Raw genomic sequence first — 12,674 nt, forward strand, 5'->3', positions numbered from 1 at the left:
TTCATTAGCAGCATATACGATGAGATGACAAACTTTTGAATACCACGTGGGCTAATAAAACAGGGCGCCGTGAGTTGCTGGATTGGTATTTCGTGTCACTATATGGGACGTGTGTCTGTTGTCATCCCCTGTGCCAGCGAGTTTTACTGGAGCCACCTCAGCATACACACCATTATAGCCGGTCAGGACCCACATAGAGGAATACCACCTCCTCTTCAAGTACTTGATGGCTTCATTGTAATACAATATTAATTTTATGTAGGACATGTACATATGCAGTACAATCATGACTGCAATAGGGCCTGTTCCAACATCAGAAAAGTGTTTTGCAGCTTGAGCACATGCACAGTATGCTCACGCAGTTTGAGTGTGGATCACAGGGCACAGGAATGAGAATTAACTGTTGCAATTGTAACATATATGTTACATATTGTATAACTCGTCATGCGGTTGTTCTTCTGTAGGCGAACACTAAGTGCAGTCGAACACTATGGATAACACTAATAAAATGCTTGTACCGGCACAGAAACAAATCGCATGTTAAGTCCCTGCTGTAGTGAGCAACAACGAAGGAAACTGAAGGAAGAAGGAGTGCGTCACAGCGCGCATGTTCTCTATGGGTATTATGTTGAGAAAGTACATGAGGTATATTCAGATTGCACGGCGGAGAATAATCGTCCATGACAGAGTAAGAGTCGGTATTAATTCAGTTCAATTAAGGATCGACCCCTTACGTGATCGCGTTTGCATATTTATATAATGTGACAAAAACGTTCAGTATCCCTTTGTATATCAAGCGCTATAGCCCATGAAAAGCACTAGCGTTCGACAACAGAATACGACAACAATAAACCTATTACACTTTATGTATTGTGCTGAAATGCATGCTTGTCAACGCGAACTCCCGCCCGCATGACTTCCATTCGATTTCGTTCAACGCCGTGCGACCATTGCCAAGTCCGTACGAGGCCGTTTGGTCCTCAGTGTGTCCGTACGAATTTCGTCCAATACCGTAGAGAAATAGAGAGATCCATACGGCGGTATGGGCAGCCATTCAGATCCGTACGAGCGATGTACGGACTCCACACATTGGCCGTTGCCGGTCCATACATGTCCATTGTATACCATGTCCGTACGCATCTTTGAACGGATTTGAATGTTTTTTTTTTCAACAGGGGAAGAGTGCGCTGAGTCGAAATGCAGCACTTGTCCAGTTAAGCATGGCTTCCTATAGACCGATATCGATACGGCTCCACTGGCGTCCCTCTTGACCATAAAGTCGAGAAATAGGATTTTACCGCAGGACTCTTCTTCCGATGTGAAGCGGATGTTCTGAAGGACACTGTTTAGGATATCTGAGAAAGTCTCTGCACAATCCCTCCTTATAACCACAAGGGTATCATCGACATATCTTCTATAGACAGATACATGTGATCCAGTTCGTTGAAGGGCTTGGTCTTCTACGTACTCCATTACCAAACTGGCTACGGCCATGGAGATTGCCCATCGGACAACTGTCGATCTGTTTGTACACTTTTCCCTTGAATAGAAAGACGGACCGTTCTAAACACATTTTGAGTAGGTAAAATTAGTAGTAAAGTAGTAGTAAAATTGTATACACCTTGGCATCATAGTCTTCTCTATTGAGGATCACCGTCCCTTTACCCTTGTCAGCAGGCAAAATAATTATGGTCGTATCGTTATGAATGTCGCTCAGAACAGAGGGCCGAACGCAGAGCCGAACGGAACGCTCTGAGCGACCTCCATAACGATAATGCCATAATTATTTTGCCTGCCGACAAGGCTAAAGGGATCCTCAATAGAGAAGACTATAATGCCATGATGTATACCATTTTGGATGACAAAAGGTATTTCATTGGAGTTCCGAAGGACCCGAAGTCAACATCAGAAAGAAGGCTGATAATGGAGCTCTGGGCTGGTTCCATCTCAAATCGAACAAGGAATGAAATCTTGGGTCTCGGATGCGACTGAAAAAAATATATGTGTTAATTACGGGTCAGTCACGAAAAATAAACGTTTTTTTTTAATTCTGCGTCAGGTGGTTCGGGAGCTAGGAGAAGAGGAAAAAAAATACCTGAGAGGTCGTCGTTGTCACGTGCGTGTTTGAGGGCCTCTTGCAGGGGCGCTTTTTGGTGCATGGTACTGATTTTTTTTTTTAGCACAGTTCAGATGGTGCATAAAGAGCCACTGCGTTTTCGGTGTTCCAATAATTTTGGTTTACCCGGGAAAAATCCAAAGTCCAGCCGCTGCATCAAAAAGAACCAAATTCACGACCACATTGTGGGTGATCTAATCAACCAATCAAGTTTAGCCTTATGCCGCTGTATTGCTTGTTTATAGTGTTACCGAACGGTACTCACCTCGTCACTCCATATAGCTTGCAACACAGGCTACATTGGCTCGAATGAGGCGATACTTCAGAAAAATTGCAAATTTCCGTACGCGTTACCTGAAAAACCCCACTAAAAAATGCCCCAAACTTGGATATATTATAGGTGAGTCTATTTACTTCGTACAGAAGAAAAATGGAAATTCGTATTTTATCTGTATTAGCGTGGCGATTTTTTTTTTCGAAGCGACGTCACCGAGGGTGAACGAGCCTGGACTCCCCGCTGTGAATGATGCGGAAATCGAACCTTCCAACTGGAGTTCCGAGCTGAACGTTTTCCTCTCAGTAAATTGCTCTCTTTTGTGTCATCCTCGCTTTCTGTATCCAAAACATTGTTTTAAACTGCAGATAAATAGTGGACCGTGCAGTAGGTTCCACGTTGTTCGTGGAACCTGCACAGGCACTTGAGAGATTAATACCACATTTCTTCCACATGTTAACATATATTGCACTTGGGGTTGCATACATGCTCATGTTGATCATATTGTGGGATAGCGAAAATGCCGAGAGAAGAGCCGTGAGTGTAAGGCGTTTAATGAGGGCAGGAAGAATGGAAGCGGGTGTTTTCAACCCGCGCTAAAGTGCAGTGATGATCATGGCGATGATTGTGCCTCATAATATGCACATGTCCGTTTTCTTCAAAGTCGCTTTCGACGTATCTTGCATGCCACACTTCTCCCATATAAATGACGAGCGAAGACCTGGAACAGGGCGCACGTAATCCCACTCCGTTTCTTTCGATTGCCTGAACTCTTCCACTGCGTTCCGCGGTAAATGAATAAGGCATACTCTTGACAGCTTTTCCGACAAGATATGCTGCAGTTTGCAGTATGCTGCAAACTCGGCTGCAGTTTGTACGACATGTGTCGCTGGTGAGCGCAGGTTATGAAGAGTTGCCGTATGATTGACTACACCTCCAATACCATCGCATGCGTTCTTTCATTTCATAAAGCTGAAAGCGATTCTTGAAATGGGCACTAGCTCCATCGGAGATGTACACTGCGCTGCCGTAGATGGGCCCCTACTCGTCGATGACGTCGTCTATTTTCCGGATGGAAAGTAGTGCTGCGGCGGTACCATGCCGTGTGTCGTCACTAACTGCCGCATAGCTCTGAGTACTTCCGGCTGATGTCCTGACTGCGCATGTGAATATGGAAACCTGCTTCTTCTTCCAATAATAGCTTTGGATCTTCTTAGGCAGAATGACAGTCCAGTTTTCAGCAAAGTCGAAGTGAAAGACGACACTTCCTGTTCTCACGCAGAGCTTCCCTCCGTATGGCCTCATGTTGAACTCATCTGATGTAAACAACGAGATTTTTCCGAGGCAGACAACATTTAGGGACGACACAAACATGTAAGCCTCATACGCCCGGAAATCAACGAATGCAACAACTCAGGGAAAAGAGGCGCTGACGCCAGGAATCGAACCTACCACTACACCACACCAGCACGCCATTTCCCATGAGCCAACCACGCTATTCCCATTCTCTCTTACATCTTTCTCACTCCCTCTCTCATTCATACACGGCCATGGCGATCTGTAAACGACGTAAACAACGAGATTTGGCCAAGGCAGACCACCAGACCAGAAATCAGAAGACCCAGGTTCGATTCCTTGCGTCAGCGCCTCTTTTCCCTGAGTTGTTGCATTGATTCATCTGATGTAGCTGTGAGTTACATAGCACGTTGTCCAATGTCTGACGAGATTGAAAAAGGTTTCGATGGGAACAAGTTTCTTCACAAGCCCTCCAGATTCCCACAGTGCCAACTCTAAATTATCAATTTCTTCTGAAAGGTGCAGGCTCTCGGGAGTAAGGCTTTCGCTGCCAGGGCATGTGTCGCACTCACCAAGAAAGCAAGAACTCGACGGCTGTTGACAGAGCCACATGGCTATGAGGTACTCTGCTGTTACAACTATGTCTGATGCGGTGTTGATGGCAACGAGACAGAGGTCAAAATTAGCGCAATACGTGCACACACATTCTTCTCTGCATGGGCTGCAGCTAACCCATTTCGGTCGTAACGGTCGTAATGGATAGAACTTTGTTCGGCTGAGCTTGATGTCTGGATAAGCAGCTTGGAAAAGTTGGTATGCCTCACGTATGGACCGAGTCATGTAGCGTTTTGTTTTGCTGATTTTTGATCCTCCTACACGCACTTGCACAACGTCTCTGGACTAAGGGCTTTGAACCGAACAACCGAGGTCGTCGTTTGTAAAGAATTTCAGGGCTGCGTTGATGTGCTCCTGGCGAAGTGAGTGGCCTTGGTACGGATCTGGTGAAGTCCATGCGTGCTTTTCCAACCGAAGTTTCTTCGACTTGCGCACCATATATCTCGTAGCTTCTGGAATTACGCCAAGGATCTTCTTTTCTGACCATAACGAAGGGAGCAGTGTTAAAATCCGGCAACGCTCTTGGAAGGACGTGCTTGATTCATAAGGGGTTCTCATGTTGTATGTCCATTCGCTGCACTCTTCGCAATCACTCCTTGATGCACCAGCTACCACAATCCCAAAAACGGTCTCGACTTGGCGACCCGCTTTTTGCTCAGCTCTTGCTGTATTTCGGAGCACTTTCGCTTTGCGTATGTTTGTACGAACCTCCTTTTCGCCCTAACTGGCATGACATTGATTCGTTCCAATGATATGAATGCATTAATTTCTTCAACTGCATCGGGTAAATGCACAAATGAGTCCTCCTCAGAGCTTTCTGCCTCCGTAGGCAACGTTCTAGTTGGTTGTGGCTCACTCACCTTCGCAATAAAATATTGGAAACTGTTCCTGCACAGGTTGTCCGTTTCCTTCACTGTTCTGGTTTCCTGCAGCAGAAATAAGTTTCCTCACAGCCGCGACACCAATCTCAGACGCCGAGCAGAAATCCTTGTTGCCGAGTACTTTCTTCTTATGAATAAGACGATAGGTCAGCACAATACACACGGTATGTGCTGTACACCAAGGATGCCGTGATCCCAGCTTGCGAGGGCTATACTTTCCAACACCAATCAAAGGACAAACAGCACCATTTTGCGCGGGCAACAACAGGGATTATGAAAAACAAACTGAGAGCGCAAACCTGGCGAAACCTGGCAAACATGGCGCGCTTTAATCCCATTAGTAACGGTCATCTATCTCATCACCACCGCATCAGAGACAAGTCGTAAAACTGCGCGTGTGTATGTGCGCGCAAGGGACAGTGGAGTCTGCGCAACCCTCACGGTTTTAACGTAGCGAAATTTGGCCTTGAATGTGTAACAAACGGGTGTTCCTCCATGCTTTTGAAGCGCAGAGCGCACTGAGGCTCACCGAAAATTCTAGCGACCGCACTGCATTTCTCAGGCCTGTACATACCTGTCGCAATGTATACCCAAGCGCAATAAATATGTTAACATGTGAAAGAAGTTGCTTTCTCTTGCTCACTCAGCTGAGTCCCTGTGCAGAGTTCCAAGAACAACATGGGCGCTACTACACAATCCACTATTTATCTGCATGTTAAAATATTCTTTAGGTTACAGCAAACGAGGATGACACAAAAAAGCAATATATTGAGAGGAAAACGTCCAGCTCAGAACTACAGTCGGAAGGTTCGATTTCCGCATCATTCACGGCGGGGCGTCCGGGCTTGTTCTCCCTCAGTGACGTCGCTTCGAAAAAAAAAATCGCCACGCTAATACAGATAAAATACGAATTTCCATTTTTCTTCTGTACGAAGTAAATGGACTCACCTATAATATATCCAAGTTTGGGGCATTTTTTTAGTGTGGTTTTTGAGGGAACGCGTACGGAAATTTGCAATTTTTCTGAAGTATCGCCTCATTCGAGCCACTATAGCCTGTGTTGCAAGCGATATGGAGCGACGAGGTGAGTACCATTCGATAACACTATAAACAATCAATACAGCGGCATAAGGCTAAACTTCATCGGTTGTTTAGATCACCCACACCGTGGTCGTGAATTTGGTGCTTTTCGATGCAGCGGCTCAACTTTGGAATTCGTTCCCGGGTAAACGATAATCATTGGAACTCCGAAAATGCAGTGGTGTATTACACGTTATGTGAACTGTGGTCAGAAAAAATATCAGTACCACGCACCAAAAACCGCAGCTGCAAGAGGCCCTCAAACTCGCATGTGATGACGATGACCTTGGAGAGGCATTTTTTCCCTCCTCTCCTAGCTCCCAAACCGCGTGACGCAGAATTTAAAAAAAAAAATGTTTACTTTTTATCACTGACCCGTAACTACAACATATATTTTCAATTTCATCCGAGAACCAACATTTCACTCCTTGTTTGATTTGAGATGGAAGGGGTTAATATCAGATGCGCAATATTGGAGCCTGTTCTCGTCGGATGGTGCGACGCCGAAGATACATGGACTCCCGAAGATACACAAAGAAAGATGTCCCCTGCGGCCAATTGTGTCCTTTCTAGATGCCCCATCATACAATCTGTCAAGATTTATTGCTGACATCTTAACAGCTGCCATGTACAGGAATGGACTTTCTGTTCAGAATTATTTCGAGTTCAGGAAGTAGGTCGAAAACCTGAAGTTATCAGACAACGAAATTATCGTATCATACGACGTGGTGTCCCTCTTTACCAATGTGCTTATCGAACTCGCTTTGATCATCGCCCGAAATAAACTTGAAGAAGACTGCACTCTGGAAGAACGTACAGCTCTCTCCGTGGACAACATTATTAGCCTACTCAAAACGTGTTTAGAACAATCTTTCTTTCTATTCAAGGGAGAAGTGTACAAACAGATCGACGGTTGTCCGATGGGCAGTCCAACCTCTATGGCCGTAACCAATTTGGAAATTGTGTACCTGGAAGACCAGGCCCTTCAACGAATTGGATCACCTGTATCTTTCTATAGAATATATGTCGATGATACATTTGTGGTTATAAAGAGGGATTGTGCAGAGACTTGCTCAGATATCCAAACAGTGTCCATCAGAACATCCGCTTCACATCGGAAGAAGAGTCCTGCGGTGAAATCCCATTTCTCGACGTTCTGGTCAAGAGGGACGCCAGTGGAGTCGTATCGACATCGGTCTATAGGAAGCCATGTGAAACTGGACAAGTGCTGCATTTCGACTCAGCGCACTCTTTGGAGGACAAAAGGGCAGTGGTTCGTTCCTTAGCGTCACGTTCGCTTAAAATTCCCTCAAGCCCCAACTCGAGACAGAAGGAGATGGATATTACCAGGAGACGTCTGATGGCCAGATCGTATCCCCAGAACTTTATTGATGACACGTGCTGTTGTATGAGGACGAAGAAAGAAGCGACTACAGGATATCAGGAACAAGCGTTTGTGACACTTCCGTACATCAAAGGTATCTCGGAACAGATCCGGCGGGCCTTGATGCCAGTTGGAATACGAACAGCCTTCCGCCCCCAGTCTACAATTTGAAATTTTCTATGTCACCCCGAAGACAGGACCACAACCGGCGACGAACGTGGCGTCGTATATGAGATCTCATGCAGCAATTGCCAGAACGTGTATGTAGGCGAGACGGGAGGAAGACGGGCACGAGGATGAAGGAACACTACCCCAGCAAACCACCAACATCCAAAAGATATCCCAGAAAGGTCGGATATGGACGTCACATGGACGTCTCATGGACATCCAGAATTTTACGTTCGTGAATGACTTTTTCCTTATGCATCATAGACGTCCCATGGATATCCAGGATGTGACATTTCAGAATGTCGTGTTTTCAATGTCTCATAGACGTAACACGGTGGACGTACTTAAGTGTGTGCAAAATGTGACTAAAAAAGTTGCATTTTCACTTTTTTTTATAATTCCAACTTAATATATGCCATTCGAGTACTATCAGGGATCCCGAGCGAATAAAAAAAACAACAACTAATTTTGGCTGAATTGGAACAGAAGAAAAAACAAAATTGTGTGCTTCTTCCTTTTTTTTTTTTTCAAGATATGTTTTTGGTTCAAATGAAAACCTGAACAACTTGGCCCTCGAGGGTATGTAACGCAAGACCTCAAGTGCACAATACACGACATCCATCAGTGTTTGGGTAGGAAACTCCAGAAACTTCACATTACAACAATGTGCCAGAGCACTACACGGGTCCCTTGTTTTTGTCTGTAAGTCATATGCCTCTCTCTTTACTTCACTGTCTGTTGGAAAGAATAAAGGGAATTATTTTTGTCACAATCAGTTCTTTTTACACCAAGTGGAACTGAACTGGTTCGAACTACAGTCACTATATAAGCTATTATATAGTGACTTACAGTAGCTTATATAGCGACTGTAGTTTGAACCAGTTTCAAAACGTTACGTTTTTACTCTGGAGCTAAAGCGTTTTCTTTGAAATGAAATGAGAACCTGAACAAAGAAGTGTTGGGTTTGACACCCTGGGTGTTACACAGGAAGCCCGCGACGCAATAATTCGTGAAGTTAAAGCACCGTATGCACAAACACTATAGAAAATTGCTAGTGACTTTGTGGGAATAATATTTTAGTACATCTAAAAACGACTTTACTATATTGCAGTAGTGTGGTAGCAGCAGCAACTTCATGAAACCAAATCGACATTGTAGGGCACCACTACCACCGTTGAAGCACAGCTTTTATGTCCCTTCTACGCAGCAGCTATTGCGAAGCTGCACAACCCAGTATGCTTTAACATTTCTGCATAAAACCTACTTCTTAAAGACATACACAACTACTTCAAAACATACATGCAACAGCTTCAATATGTTATATAGGATATAATATGGAAATTGTAACTCTATAGCTTTGAAATGATGTACTACTTGCTGAAAAGTGATTGTACTACATTTATTTTTGCTTTGCTGGTGTTGGTGCTGCTGGTATGTTGGGACTTCTTACTAGGGCCCAAGACTATATGCATATAAATCTTCCAAAATATGCAGCAAGAATGCCTGATTATGCACACATTCAAAAATGCAGTGGTGCCCGACCTCGAACACTGCTTCTGAAGCCGTTTTGTTGCTTTGAATATGTGAAATGTGTTTTAAACAATTCACATTAATTTGTAAATCTTCAATATTTCATTCATCGGCATGCTCTGGACTATGTCTTGGGTGCTGTACAGCATGTGCGAACAGCAGCCATTGCGCAGCTCTCAATAGTGGCTGACTTAAGTTTAAAAGGTTAAAATGCACAGTAAGTATGTCTCAATGTATGTATGCATGCACGCACTAGGGTGTTAGGCTAAGAAACCCGATATGGCATAATTTGCATTGCACCATACACTACCTTATTACTATGATGAACACAGCAACGAGGTACAACAGACGAAAGAGACAGGTGAACGCCGATATACACTGCCCTGTTTTGCTTCCACTGCACTGAAAAATTATGCATGCCTAATCTCGAATCTGACGTACTCCAGCAAGGGTTGCTTAAGCTCATCAAAGCTCATCATCAAGCTAATCATAAACTTAAGGACTCTGAGGCCTTTTTTTTGCAAAATCCTGGGAACAAAAACATTACAATTAATTTCAAAGAAGCCCGTATCTACATGACAGACACCAAAGCAGTGGTGCACGCGTGTCTGACATTGGGACAGTATGCGCTTTCGTAATTCTGCTCTCATTTCAGTTGTACCATAATGCCACCTAACAATACGGTCATACTAGGAAGAAGAGCCACTGCTAAACACCACAGTTTTCACTAGTCATTCAGTGTGGCAGGTAGGCGGTGAACGGGACATGCCAGTCAACACTAAAAAATGAGAGCAACCCATAAGAAGGGTATGTGCTTACAAGTGAGGGTGAGTTTTGTTACTTGTAGCTGTGTACTTGTACAAGAAAGGAGGTATGACACGGAGCAGTAAAACTATGCATGAAAGGTGCAGAGGTATATTATATGCCATTTATAAAAAATATCATGAGAATTCCTAGAAATTCTGAAATATGTAATGTAATGACATTCGTACCATGATAAATTTTGCATTTTTATTTCTGAAGAATGTCAGGCTACCCAAGAAACGTGTAAGATAACATGCACTTGCGTGAAATTTTTGGCCCTACTATTTACATAAAGTAACATTACCAGGAATACTGCTGCAGTATCTTGTTAGTTTATTGCACAGAATACAGTTGTGAATTTCCTGCATTAAGCCATACTACGTAACCTCCTTATAACTATGTAACCTAAAAAAAAGACATTTAATGGCTTTTTAGCACTGGTTCCGCTTTGGACGAGCGTGGATGTGTCCACAAAATAATGATGACCATGTACAATGGAGTTCAGGACCTCACCATTCAGTCTCTCTTCTTTTTATGACATAATGATCTTTGTGGAGTACTCAATGCATCATCACACAGGTGTGTTACAACAGAATAATAAACAGTAAACTCGAAAAATTACTCCAAAGCAACATCAAAGGTAGCAACTCATAATGCATTGAAAATCATCATTATAGCGGGCGAAATATATCTAAATAAACAAGAAAAATACAATGCAGGACTCTAAAACTGCTAGCGCTTTGAAATTAATGACGCATTCTACGCCACTCGAAGAAGTCAATCATACGGCGTAAACCTGTGTCTTACCCAAAGCATTCCTAACATACTGATAGCAAGGCCCCCACCACGGTTACTTCTGCACTTCTATGCGGCAATTAGCTCGTCACTTCACAGCCGCAATATTGGGGCATCAAGGGAGAAAAATACACACTACGACACGCCAGCGAGGTTGAAAACGTCAATTCATCACACGCAGTGCAGCGCGACACAGATTACAAGATTTCCCCCTGATATTTTTCTCCTTGCCACAGTGTCCACATCAACGCGAAGTCTTCCGAGAGATGCCTTTAATGCACAGTTGACACTACCACAGTGAGACCACTCTACCACTGTTGAACATTGCTCACATTATAAACTGTAGCGGCGGTGTGAACGTGCCGTGGATGAGTCGTTGTTTCACGTAGCCGGCTTCTTTGTAGCGAGGATCCAGTACGCAAATGGTATGTGTGGACAGGCTAATAAGGACGAAAACAGAAATAAAAAGAGAGCATATAAGCAATATAAGCGTATCACTAGCGCCTCCCCTTCTACAGTCGCCTGCCTCGCACTTGCTGATGATAACAATGATGATGATACCGTTGACTGTACTCTTACCATTAGCCACAGCAAAGTGGAAAATAACGTAAAGGTGTTCGCTTAAAAAACTTTGTGCGCAAAAGAACTACTTGAATCCTTGTTTGATAAGAGGACTTTCTTTCACCGTGTAGTAGTTTCTTTTTACCAACGCCACGGTCACAGTGTTGTAAACTATGCATACTATCCAAGTGCATCCAAGTCAATCCTGCATATTCTGGCGCTAGTTCATGTGGCGTCTTCGGCTGGTAGCTGTTGAAACTAAGTGAAACGACGCCGTTGCACAGAATGGAGACAACAACAAACAATGTAAATATTCTAACCTGCATTGACTAAAAGAATTTTTGGTTTACTGTGCCAAAGGACGAGTTTTATCTCCTTGTACGCGTTCGTACCTCAAAGGTAGGCCTAGCTAGTAGGGGGTAGATTGGCCGGAAGGTTTCGAAACGCAGCTATGCCGAAATATAAAGGGTTCTATTTGCGAAGGAAAGCCTTGCGTGAGGCACGTACTACCATTTTAATGCTCGGTGAAGAGGCAGAACGCATGGAACCAACGCCGCCAGCTGCGCATGTTTCGCCAACGGATCAGTTGGAAGTAGCTTCTTGTCATGAGCAGCTTTCGAGTAGTTCGTCTGAGGAAGGTATCGACACAGACTTTGAGATTGCAGGAGGCTCAGCAGTTCCTACGGAAGGCCCGGTGACGCAAAGCTTCCGCACAAATGAGCCCGAAACGTCATCCGAAAGTGAACTCAGCACATCGAGTGCAGCGGCTTCAAACACTGCCGACCTACTGGCGCAGTTGCGGTCGTGGGCTGTGCGTGAAAGTATCACGCAAAGTGCACTAACTGGCCTCCTTAAAATACTGCGGCAGCACAAATGTCACGCTGATCTTCCCATGGACGCCCGAACACTCATGCAGACGCCAAGAAGCAGCTCAGAACACACCTTTAGCATGCCCCCGGGCGAGTACTGCCATTTTGGGTTAACTGAAGGTTTGCTGCAAATTCTTGAATCATCAGCCGATGTGCCAGACCGTATCTCGCCGATGTTCAACGTTGATGGCCTCCCCCTTTCAAAAAGTTCAAAAAACGAACTGTGGCCAATTCAGTGGAAAATCAAAGACATGCCAAAGGCTGCACCATTTGTCATTGGGGCGTACTGCGGAAGCGCTAA

This window comes from Ornithodoros turicata, chromosome 3 (genome assembly GCF_037126465.1).
Source record: "Ornithodoros turicata isolate Travis chromosome 3, ASM3712646v1, whole genome shotgun sequence".
Classification (NCBI taxonomy): domain Eukaryota; kingdom Metazoa; phylum Arthropoda; class Arachnida; order Ixodida; family Argasidae; genus Ornithodoros; species Ornithodoros turicata.